The 13201-nt window shown below is 35.1% G+C and overlaps 1 protein-coding gene and 1 long non-coding RNA gene across 2 annotated transcripts in view; one reads left to right on the top strand and one right to left on the bottom strand.

The window, feature by feature from the left end:
* The window catches only part of LOC111419501 (uncharacterized), an 87677-nt gene extending 82247 nt beyond the window's left edge, over positions 1-5430 (bottom strand). Inside the window, exon 1 of the mRNA XM_071197771.1 lies at positions 5338-5430. The gene's annotated coding sequence lies outside the window, so the exon portion shown is untranslated. The remainder of the gene's footprint in view (positions 1-5337) is intronic.
* On the top strand, positions 2061-5016 carry LOC111419502 (uncharacterized). Its single transcript, XR_011640992.1, has 3 exons — positions 2061-3276; positions 3351-3630; positions 3718-5016. It is a non-coding gene; the product is annotated as an uncharacterized lncRNA (long non-coding RNA).
* Positions 5431-13201: the final 7771 nt, after the last annotated feature.

The raw sequence follows: 13201 nt of genomic DNA, 5'->3' as shown, positions 1-13201 counted from the left end.
GGGCTGGGGATACCCTACACAATGTCCAGGAACGTAAGGAACGATATTAGAAACATAGTTAATGGACGAAGTTGAGAAATTAAGGCCGATGTTCTGGGATATCAAGTACGTTGTATTAAGGACAATGTTTAGCGCAGTTAATAACAATATTGATAAAAGATAGGAACAAAGTTGGGAAAGATCAGAAGAGTTTTGTAATATGTTATAAATGCTATGCTTCAGATACATCACGAACAGTGTCACTGCTATAAATGATATCCGAGGATGTTGAACGATACCAAGAACGGTGTTGAGAGATGTTTAGGAAGATGTTGTGAAATGTAGTGATGTTAGGAGATAATAGTGACAATGCTGGCACATATCGGAAACAATAAATAAAGATAACAAAGGCGATATTAATAGATGATAGAAAAGAGGTTGGAGGAGACTGAGACGATATACGAAGATATCAGATTCAATATTCGAGAATATTATGGGATTATATTGAAGGATACTAAAGATGATGTTAGGAGATATCAAAGATTATGTTTAAAGATTTCGAAGAGAATGTTAATAAATAATGTGAAAATGTTGAGGAAGAAATTGGTGATAATGGGGGTAATACAAATGTATATTGAGTGATATCGGGATGATAATTAGAGATCCAAGATAATATTGATGGATAATGGAGAATATATTGAGGAATGCTACCAAAGTATAAAGAAATTGTGTTGAGATATATCAGGAATGATGTTAAGGAATACTGTATGTATACAAAGTTACATAACATACATAACTTATTCGACCATTATGAAAAAAAATTGATATGAATAAAAGATTACAAGAAGCTATGCCTGACTATTGACTATAAACTTTTAACATAAGTCATAGTAAATATAATGAACTCAGCGATCCCCGGGTACGTAGTAAGTAAGCACAAAAGCTACAGAATACGGCTTTTACTACAGAATAAGCTACGGTAAATGTGTGAAAATTCTCTTATGCCAATAACATCTAGTTCTTCAAAATAAGAATAGCATATTAGGAACCAAAAAATAGCATAACCATTTACAAAAATGCTTCAAACACCCGAAGATATGCAGTTTTAGTACATACAGTACAGGGTGGTTCAAATTCGTTGTCCGAATAGGCTCTCTCGGAAATTATAAGAGTCATGATCTCATTTTTCGAGAAACTCCTAATGCCAAAAACCTCAAAACGCTATCGGTTTTTGTTTTTCCCCTAGAGGCCAAAATTGAAAATATCGTAAAACCAGCAAGTGCAATTATCTTGGTTATTATTATAGGTGGAGTATTATAACTGAGACATTATAGGGACACTTTTTTACAGAGAATTTGATGACGTAAAAAAAAATTTTCGGTTTTAGATTTTGAGATTTTATGACAATTTTCGTTTTTTTAAATGGAAAAACCACTGATTATTCGCTTATTAAATTCGTTATTTTTTTCTGATCACAAAAATATGGGGCTAGAAGGTCTATTTCTTATTGTTTTAGAATAAAGCTAAAAATAAACTTTTTTTTAGTGTCATTAAAGAAATTAAATTTACAGTTTCCTGCAAATTACGGTACTATAACTAAAAATTTATATAAAATTTACTTTATTTTCTAATATGTAACATTCTAAGATGTTAAACTTTTGGTAATTTTCATAATACATCTTAAAAAACAGGACTTTTAATTTGATGCTTCCGAAAATTTTTGAATACAAACAAATGTTGCTATGTTTATTTCAATTATAAAAATAAAAAAATATATGAGCGCCATCTATCAATAATTTATTAAGTCATTTAATAATAATATTAAATATTAATAAAAAATGTGAAATAATGCAATCTATTCCAACTTTTGTGTAAAACAAATATAAATTAAATAGTTCAACAAATGTATTTGTTGTTTTAAATATCAGAAATATGTTTTTTTAATTTTTAGTTATAATTTACAGGAAACTGTAAATTTAATTTCTTTGACGACACTAAAAAAAAGTTTGTTTTTAACTTTATTCTAAAATAATAAGAAATAGACTTATTAAACCCTATATTTTTGTAATCAGTGGTTGTTTCTATTTAAAAAAACTAAAATTGTCATGATATCGCAAAATCTAAAACCCAAAAATTTTTTTTGGCTACGTCGTCAAATTCTCTGTAAAAAAGTGTCCACATCATGTCTTATTGTTAGTTATACTACTTCACTTATATTTATAATAATAACCAAGATAATTGCAGTTTAGCAATTTCTCGAAAAACGAGATCATGACATGTAAGCTACTTTTTTTCTAACTCTTATAGTTTCCGAGTTAGTCTATTCGGACATCGAATTTGAATCACCCTGTACATACGCGATACGATGATGCGAACATTCAGTAATGAGAACCTGTCGATAGTGTGAACACGAAATTATTTACACTGAACGCCGTATAATGTGAACAGTGCGAACAAATGCATTGTGCCTTTTTGTCAGGGTTTTCACTTATATCACATTCAACATATAGTGTGAATAAAGGCAGCTGTGAATGTGCCTCCGATGTAAATACATTGTGCTGAGAATGCTTAGAACAATATGGAGAAATTAAAGAAATGAGTTTAAGAGAAAAAGTCAATATAATCGAAGAAGGTACAAGGGGAATGTCAGCCACGACGTTATCTAAAAAATACGGAGTTTCAACATCAACAATTTGTGGTATAAAAAAAAATGAAAAACTTATTATCGATACGGTAACTCACACGCTAAAAATATCAAAAAAGTGCACCTTGAAAAAGTCAGCATTTCTACTTTTAGAGGAGAAATTGTACAATTGGTTTCTTAAAGAAAGAGAAAAGAATTCACGAATTACTGGAAATATGCTGAAACTAAAGGCATTCTCATTATCAAAACAATTGAATACTGATACTTTCACGGCCAGTGATGGATGGCTGCAAAGATTTAAATACCGTCGTGGTTTAAGGTTTTTGAAAATCGCAGGGGAGAAATTATCGGCCAACCTAGTTGCAGTAGACCCTTTTAAAGAGGATCTAAAGCATATGATTCAAGATCACGACCTAAAGCGGCAGCAGATTTATAATATTAATGAGACAGGATTGTATTGGCGCTTATTGCCTGACAAAATAGACAAAACTGCTCCTGGATTAAAAATTTCGAAGCAACGACTGACGTTTATGGGTTGTGTAAATGCTTCAGGCTTACATAAGCTGAAACCATTGCTGTATAAAAGCACTAAGAAGGCGTGGATGACTGGGGAACTCTTTAAAGAATGGTTTTTTCAACATTTTGTACCTGAAGTAAGAGTTAAAATTATCTGCTATTTGTTTCATAAGGCTGATTATATTTCAAAATTATATTACACAATTCGTAGGTAAGATGTTTTCTGCGTGCTCAGGAGTTACCTCAGAAAGCAATTCTCTTTGTGGATAACGCAACGTTCCATCCACCAGCAACAGAATTGAGGACTAAAATTGGGATGATCTTTGTAAAATTCTTACCTCCTGATGTTACGTCCTCTCAGATTTTAATCAACAAAATAAAGATGTAGACGAAGATAACATTCCGCTAAGTATATTAAGGGAAAAATTAAGACGTGAAATAAATTTGGTCCTTGATGTTATTAGGGATACAATAAATTTATTACAGGAGCGGTAAGTTATTACTGTAATTTATTACAGTAAGTTAATGTATAAGTGGTTTTAGAAGTCGATATCAAAATCATAAACTGCACATTTTAGGGTGACTACACTGCTGCAAATGTGGAACATTTGGACAAGGATGAAGCAGCAGATGTTGGAAATGGGTCTTCTTCAGATGAAGATGAAAATGAGTGCACTGAAAAAATAAATTTGCCATTCCGGTGCAATTAAAGCGTTTAATGTAGCTGTAGAATAGTCAAATCAAAATTCCATAAATATAAGTGAAATCATCACCTTGAAAGCAATTCAAGGAGAAGCAGTTATAGCCAAAATTGCTCAAGAAAATATTCAGAAAAAATGTTCATGAATAACTGATTTAGGTTTAAGTAATAATTTAGTACAATCGGTAAATGCAGATGTAAATGCTATTATCTACAATAATTGGGTAATATTTATAAAGTTTGAATATCCATAATGGTCATCAGAAAATTATTGAAGATATTCCGAGAATTTTTAAAAATATACATACATTTTAAGTAAAACCCAAAAATTTCCTGACATTTCCTGGAAACCCTCAAAATCATCATCAAAACTCAACTCAATCCAAATGTATCTCAACCAAATTACTAAAGCCTGAAAAGTTGGTGTTCTTAGAAGACTGATCTTTGACCATGGCTATCAAGTCATCGTAAGATTTGTACGTAGGCTCGGCTATGGGAAAATATAGAATTAATAATAAAATACTCAACATATGACAAGTATATCGTGGTGCAAACCGATATGGTTCTATTGTCTCAATTGCAACGTAAACCATATGCCGTTTTTGAATCTAACCGAACCCAATGTTGTTTAAATTTAAAACGTGGCTAGGTTGAGATGATTTTGGGAACCAAAGCAAAAATTATTTATAATCAATAATAGGTTACAAAAAGATGTTTCTATCTTCTAAAACAGCAAAGGAAAACATGAGAATACTATGAAATTATAAAATAAAGTAGTTGTGGGTCTCGCACTGTAGACTACAACGACATCTTATATAAGTATACTCAAGAAGATGACTATATGAAAGATAATCATACGATTATTTAGAACTGAAACACAAATATGGGCTAAATGTATTTTTGGATAGAATCCAAAGCTTGTACTAAAATAGCAGTCCATCTCAACCTATTAATCGTTGCAACTGAAGAGTAATGATTTACGCGAAGGAAAATGTTTAAGATTTAGTAACGACGTGCAAGCATAGTTATTCTAATAATAGAATTTTATAGTTTATATGTTGATAAGAATAATTCTAGAACCAACTCAAGCACAAACTGGAGAGCTAATATAAGCTGTATTTACTCAACTGGGAAATAATGCTGTAAAATTAAATTATAAACAGCTTTTAATAAAAAAAATTTTAATTGTTAAAATAATAATTTTTGATGTTGCCCATAGTCTTTATTCCAAAATTTTAATCAATCCAATAACAATTTAAGTTCTCATCCTCAAAACAATCGGCTTTTCTAAAGATTCAACATTAAACACAACAATTATTTCTAGAGATATCACAATCGTTTTCCATTATTAAAAATTTGTATTGTTTTTTTTTGATACCAATACATTTAGGGTTTGTTACTTTTAAGGTTTTAAGGAAATGTTTTTAGGAAATATTATTGTTTCTCAAAATACTCTAAGAAACCAGCTGATAAGCAATTTTTGCGAAAATTTACTTACATTTCAGTTTAGTCGGATATTTTTTTGTTTGATGTCGAATAAAACTAACAATTTATTACTTTTTTTCTGGGTTTATTATTTTAAAACTGATTCAGTTTTATCTAGCTTTTGAAATATTTTCTTTACACACACACATATAATATATACACAACCCCAAAAAAAGTATTAGATGGTAAAATACAAATTAAATTATGTAATTAAATTGTGGATAACAATAATGAGCGAAAAAAAAATGTAATTAAGAGCTACTCGCGAAGAAACAGAAGTTTGAATGTTCGTTTGAATTTTTGATTTGATGTCGCGGTTATTCTCGGATTCGAAAGTGCCAGCGAACGTACGCCGGGTAACTGCGACGCACACTGAAGCACTACTGAACGAGGCGAGGCGCCGCGACGTCGTTTTAAAATTTAAACTCTCCCGAATACCGGGGAGTTTCCGTCTATGACCCCGTGGGCCATCAATTTCTCCATGAGTTTAAACTTTCTGCTCGTTTGTCTAACGTCTTCTAAAATCCTTTTGGTGTTATCGTCGTCGAAGAAAGTTCCTTTCGAGATCAGATCTTCGTATTCGGCCAATTTTGAACTCTTCTTAATTGGTTCTAAAGGCTTATATGGTGGTGGTTTAATAATTACCATACTTTTACATTGTCTTCTGATGGCCATACGTAATTTGTCAACTTTTGCTTCTTCTTCCCTAATCTTATTCTCTTTCCTTTCTTTGATCCTCTTGTTGTCCTCTTCCTCTTGTTGCTTCTTGCGTTCCTCGTAAAGTATCAACGGATCGACTTTCGCCTCCCTTTGAGGGATAAAAACCTCTTCGACAACTTTTTCCTTCTTCTTCTTCTTAACGACTTTTTTCTCAACCATGTTGTTTGTTGCGATTCAAACTGGGAACTGTGAAGTATATAATTATCGAGTAATTAACGAACGGTAGTTTCGGGTTTCTGATCGCAATTCTTCTATATATGTCCGCGGTCAGCTGTTACCTGCACGGGACTGAAACCAGAGATGGGATAGAACATTAATAGATAATCGGTGTGGGAGAGGTGTCAACCCTGTGTCCAATAGCATTTCGGATACCGATCCCGGTTTGGATTGACCTTTGGTATATCAAATTCGATCAGGAAGAAACAGGACGGATTACTTAATGAACGACGCGTTCACGTTTGAAGCAATCAGATCTCAGCTACCTGTTGAAATATCTCTAAAATGGCACGTGGAGTTTGCATATACATTTAGATTTAAGATCAAGGTTCATTTCAACAAAATTTACAAACATTTTTTATTTATACTTATTTTGGCTTACATCATTTTTTCGCTATTTTTAGTATCAACTCTCAATATAAGCAACCAAACAACAAAAACAAAAAATTTAATGCTTAGCAAAAGCAATTCAACAAAATATTTCTTTCTGCATCGATTACCAACACTTAAATTAGCAAGTCAGAAACATATCATTCGTCTTCCTAAATTCTCCAAGATCTCAACGAGACTATTATCTCTTTCCCACTAAGCTTAAAGCAAATTAGAGACACAAATCAATATTGAAAGAACTGAAACGATTAATAAGTCAAAATGTAGCGCCTAAGCAGTATCGAGTAACGCAAGTCGTGCAAGAAATAGTCTCACCAAATCCCAGAAAATGATTATATTAAATAACTTGCTAGGTTATCTAAGACGTATTTCAGAATAACTTGAATTTTGCTATTGAGGTTATCTACAGGCCGCCATCTTCTGATTTTGATCGTTTTTGGAAGTATTAGAGGAGTCTTTGTCAGAAATCTGTGTGACTGTCGATGGAGTTATAATCTTGGGGGATATTAATGTTAACCTTTTGGCCAATCGATCTTCTGCTGATGCCTTGATCCGTACTTTGGATGCATTTGATTTACGGCAAATTGTTGACCAACCGACTCGAATTACAGATTGCTCTGAGATCCTAATTGACGTTATTATTATATCTAAAGAGTTGCCTCTTCTCATTTATGATACTGAGGATATTATGGTCTCAGATCATTTGTTAGTTTATTGTCAATTGTTAATTCCTGCAAGTGCTAAACCTAAGGCCAAACTTATTAGCTTCCGTGATTCTATCGATATGAATAAATTTAGCAGTGATCTAGATTTAAAGAACTGGGAAGCTATTTATGATTTTGAGCATATAAACGACAAGCTCAACTGTTTTACCGTTGTATTGCTCTCTTTATTTAGCTTTCATGCACCTATTGTGACAAAAGTGCTAAAGAAAAGGAGCCTTATCATGGATTACATGGAATATTAAACAAATAATTAAATTAAGGAATGATGCGCAATTACGTTACAGATGCCATTCGTCGGGAGAAAGAGGCCTTCTTTGAAAAAAACTTAGTTGTTGTTGATTCTAGAGATATGTGGAAAAATCTTAAAATCTTTAAGTGTTAGCATCCCTCCAGATTTGTCAGATCCCGATAATATTAATACATTTTTCAGTAACCGTATAATGGTTTCTCCTGACGTTATTCTTTTGGAGTATTATAATGGTAACAGAATGCGTGCATATGTGCCGGCAGAATGGACTAAGGTACGGGTATCTTACATACCCAAAGCGGGCCGTTCGGTCCCTACTTCTAATGCCTTTCGACCTATCAGCCTAACGTCATTTCTGCTGAAAATCCACTGAGTCCACTGAGTCGCCACCAGTGTGCTTATCAAGCGGGAAAATCAGCAGAATTGGCTCTACACAACTTAGTTGATAGAGTATCCAGGATGCTGCAGGATAAAGAAATCTTGGTTTGTGCGTTTTTGGATATAGAGGGAGCGTTCAACAACGCAATACCACAATCTTTTGAAAGAGCTGCTCTTGACAGGGGAGTGGAAGCAACTATAGCGGGTTGGATCCGCAATATGCTAGATAGTAGAATAGTTTCTACTTCACTCCACGGTGATACGATACGCTTCAGGCCGGGAGGTGGCTGCCCGCAGGGAGGGGTGTTATCTTCCCTGCTTTGGTCCCTCCTAGTTGACGATCTGATTGCGATAGTCGAAACCGTTGGTGTGGAAATACAAGCTTATGCTGATGACATTGTCGTTATGGTCAAAGGAACCTGTTTGCCGAGGATATCTAAAGTCCTCCAGGTGACCCTAGATACCATTTGCGATTGGTGTAAGGGAGAGAATCTCTCAATAAACCAGTAAAAGACAATTGTTGTGCCCTTCACCAGGAAGCGAAAGTTGGATGGACTAATCCGCCCAACTATCCAAGGTGAAGAAATTCCTTTTTCAAAGAAAGTCAAATATCTAGGAGTAATCCTAGACAAAACCCTGTCATGGAATGGACATTTGCAGGGAGTTTTGCACAAAGCTAGACTATCCTTGTGGACTTGTCGCAGTCTTTGTGGAAAAAATTGGAAAAATGATCACATACGGAGCAGCAGCCTGGTATAGGAAAGTCCGACAGACTTCAGTTATCAGTAAACTTTCACGAATTCAACGAGTAGCTGTATTGGCAATCTCTGGTGCGATAGGCACAACGCCAACTCTAGCAATGGAGGTTCTGCTTGGCCTATCTCCTCTGCATTTGCATATAGAGAAAGTGGCTAGAACAACCATTTACAGATTTAAGCAATATGCTCAAAACTGTTCCGACATGTCCTATCAATGGGCTGCGGAAGACATTATAAGCACTGATATTGTGCTATCAATGCCGTCAGATTTGGCGGTATCACTATCAGTGATTAATGCTCGATACCAAATTGTACTGCCTGAGCGGCAGTCCTAGATCGAAAATGGAAATTCTCTGGTTCGGGCAGACATTTGCTTGTACACAGATGGATCAAAAACGCCTGAAGGGGTAGGAGCAGGAGTATACTGCCAGACACCTCGAATTAAGCAAGCCTACAGCCTGGGTACGTACTGTACTGTATTCTAGGCGGAAGTATTTGTTATTGACATGGGTGCTAAAATCCTTCTTGAAAGAGGGGTGAAGAACATGACAGTACGAATTTTCTCAGACAGTCAAGCCGCTCTCCAGGCGCTGCAAGCCGTGAAAACGGTGTCGGCTCTGGTTAATGATTGTAAGAGAACATTAAACACACTGAGTTGTGATAACAGAGTCTCTTTGATCTGGGTCCCGGGTCACTCTGGGGTTGCTGGCAGTGAAGCGGCAGATCAGCTAGCACGAGATGGCAGCGCTGAAGCGTTTGTGAAGCATTTGCGATGGCCAAATATAGGATTGGACTGTGAGCTGAAGAGAGACTTCGCCTACTGTGGACCAGTTCTCCTGGAATGAGACATGCTAAGGTTTTTATTAACATCGCCACTGTCAAACCCGGGAATATTTTAGGACTTGCCCGTAGTAGCATAAAAGTTCTAATGGGTGTTTTTACTGGGCACTGCCGATTAAAAGCACACCTCAACTTGTTGGGTTTAGCCGACGATGTTGAATGCCGACTATGTGCGGAGGAAGCAGAGACGGTTGAGCATGTTTTATGTCACTGTCCTGCCGTTAACCGTATCAGATTCTCGATTTTTGGGTCGCAGTTTATCTCCTCAAAAGATCTGAATGACCTTTCGCCGAGCAAGGTATTAATGTTCGTTAAGAGCATTGGACTGCACGGTGAAATTTGATAACGATATCTATCGGGGTACAATACATCCTTAGGGTCGCGGTGCAAGGTTGGTTGATCCGCCTACCCGATATGTATTCTATGTAATGTAATGTAACAGAATGCGTCCTGACTCACCGACAATGGCATTTCATGCATTATCTACTGATCACATCAGGGCATCTTATTAATAATATGTGATCTACTTGTGTTAGGTCTGATGGGATAAACTTAGAAATGATACGTTTATGTTGTTCAGGTAATCTTTACGTACTTGGCCATCTCTACAATTTTTGTCTTACTTAATCAGTATTCCCAAACTCCTTGAAGTACGGCTATATTGTTCCCATTCCCAAAGTAGTTTCAGTTAATACATATGTATAAGGATCTGACGTCTATAACAATACTGCCAGTGTTATCAAAGTTATTGGAAAGGCTTATGGTTGAGCACCTTCGGTCTTATTTAGAAGTGTATTGTATACTACCACTTAAACAGTCTGATTTTCGAAAACAGATTAGTTGTACTACTGCGCTACTGAGCATCTTAAAGTTTATCGGGTTGGATGTACATGCGGTTAAACTGTTTGATAACTATCTAATATTATATTACTGATTATAACTTTCTAATAGAATTCAGTCCGTAAGTTGAATTCAGTGATATCTAGTCCTATATTTTGTTCATCAGGTGTTCCACAAGGGTCTGTTCTTGGATCAGTTTTATTTACTATTTACACTTGCAACTTATTTTCTAAATTAAAGCATTGTTCTTGCCATCTATGCAGATGTTACGCAATTAAATCACAGTTTTAAACCAGCTGATCTCCCTTCGGCATGCCGTATTATTACTGACGAGTTGGTTGCTTTGTGCACAGAAATCACTAATCATGATTTGAAAATTAATTCTGACAAGACTCAAGGTATTATATTTATAAAGGGGGTGGTTGGTTTGTTAATAGTGTTCGAGTCAATGTTATTGTTGATGATCAATTGAACTTTGCTAATCATGTAAACATTGTGTGTGGTCGTGCTTATGGTGCTTTGAAACGTTGGTATTCATGCCGTAAAGTTTTGTCGATTGGGCTCTGACGTTTGCTGTGTAACAGTCTTGTTTTATCAAATTTCAATTATTGTAGTGTAGTCTATAGTTCATGTTTGTCGTCTGAATCCAAGCGGAGGGTGCAGATAGTTCAAAATTCTTGCTTACGTTTTGTTTACGGCGTAGGGACCATATTTCACTTGTTTTGTTACCTAGCAGATGGTTGAGTATCAGACAAAGGTTCCTTACGCAATATTTATGTCTAATTTACAGGATTGTTCACTCAGGGAAACCTCTTTATCTTGTAAATAAAATAAGGTTAAGGATAAACGTTCACAACTTATACTGAAGACATAGATTTACAATGACTATACCATTTCATCGGCCTGGAAAATTTTGTTATTCTTACACTTATCAAATAACCCGTTTATGGAATTCAATGTCTGTTATGGCTAGATGTGCGAGCTTGGCGACTCAGTTCAGAGAGTTTGTGCTTTCGGAGTGCGTGAACGTTTATTTTTATATCACATTTCTTTATTATTATTTGGATGCGATGAGAATTATGCACATTTTTCTTTTATTTTAATTGTTACTCATTCTAATATTTTGTTTTTTTTTGTTTTGGTGCACGTAAAATCAGTGATAGTCCAGCTGCCTATTCTGTTCTTGTACCATTTGAGCTATAGCAAATTTATGTGTGCTTATATACAGTTCTTCACAAAAGTAATAGATAAATTCGTTAAAACAATTAAAAACGGTTTAGAGAAAAATCGCTGAAACGGATCTAAGGATTTAAAGTAGTTATGACGTCATCCCTATATTTTTCAAATAGCGATCCCCCATTTTTATTACGGTAATGGAATTTGGTACAGCCAAAATTAATATTAGTTGCATAAGAAAATTTTCGAGAAAAATTGCCTTAAAGTTTTATGATTTTCCATTCATATGAGGTAGAAAAATAGCAGTAGCCATGCGTAACCATGGCAACCAGTTGTTTTAGATATTTTATTAAGACAATGATTAATTTTTGATATCCAGAACAGTTGGTTCACATTGATAAGTTGCATTTTGTCAATTAACCTATACGTTATACCACAGGTATACGTGCTTGGGATTCCCCGAAAATTAACTTTTCAAACGCTTAGTTCGGAAATTCAACGGCGCGGCGGTTAATTTAATAGATTAAAGTAGTCTAAAGTATAGACATAGTCCGACAATATTTTGAATGATTATTAATTTATATTCGACTGATGATATTTATTATTAAACATTAAATATGAAATAAAGTGTGGTCTTTGCTGCGATTGGCAGAGGAAATTGAGGAACTGAACATTCTGCAACATGGCATCATCCTGCGAGAATTCAATTGTTCAGAATACAAAACCGCAACAGTATTGTTAGAAGTATCCAAGCTATTCGACAAGGTGTGGTAACATAAAGTCGTATTCAAGATACACCAGGTTGGCATACCACCCCATATGGCACAAATTGTTTGGTCGTTCTTACGGGAAAGAACGTTCCAAACCAAATTTGAACATCACCGACCTACGATCAGGACCATGACAATAGGAATGATACAAAGGTCAGCACTCTTTCTCTTAATATTCAACATCTTCGTGAGTGATATGAACTTGGCGACATGCGCGGATTACGTCTGCATCAGTTGATTGCATCTAAACTCCTACTACCGAAAGAAAACTCATACGGAAGATGGAATCGTAGTACTTAAATCGGAGAATACACATCCACCCAGGGAAAAACACGACATTATTTTTCTCAAGAACTGGACGAAGAAAACTATAACCTTCGTCGGAGTCATTTTCTGGCATCACAAAACTAAGAATTTAGGTGTCACTACAGACAATCCATCACAATTTACGCATGCAGATGTTGGCGGTTTTTTACGATATTCTCAACAGACGAAGTAAGCTTGATCCTGCTTGTAAGATCAAACTCTACAAGGGTGCTACCAGACCTATGATGACCTACATAATCGTACTCCGTTAATATGAAGTAGTCAAGGATTTAAAGTAATCCTATCCAAAGGCCTCAACCACAAAGGAACCTATCTATAAAGTAATACAATGCAACTTAAGTATAAACTAAATTAAGTCTATAATAAGCCAAAATCAACAGTAGCGAACCTAAGAACTCAAAAATAAACTGGATTCATAACAAACTTACTCAATCCAATACACCCACTGGACACATCAATAAGTTAATATACTTATACAGGCAAAGCAAGA

Source organism: Onthophagus taurus, chromosome 7 (genome assembly GCF_036711975.1).
Source record: "Onthophagus taurus isolate NC chromosome 7, IU_Otau_3.0, whole genome shotgun sequence".
NCBI lineage: Eukaryota > Metazoa > Arthropoda > Insecta > Coleoptera > Scarabaeidae > Onthophagus > Onthophagus taurus.
The sequence above is the reverse complement of the archived record's forward strand: the minus strand, read 5'-3'. Positions and strand labels throughout refer to the sequence as shown.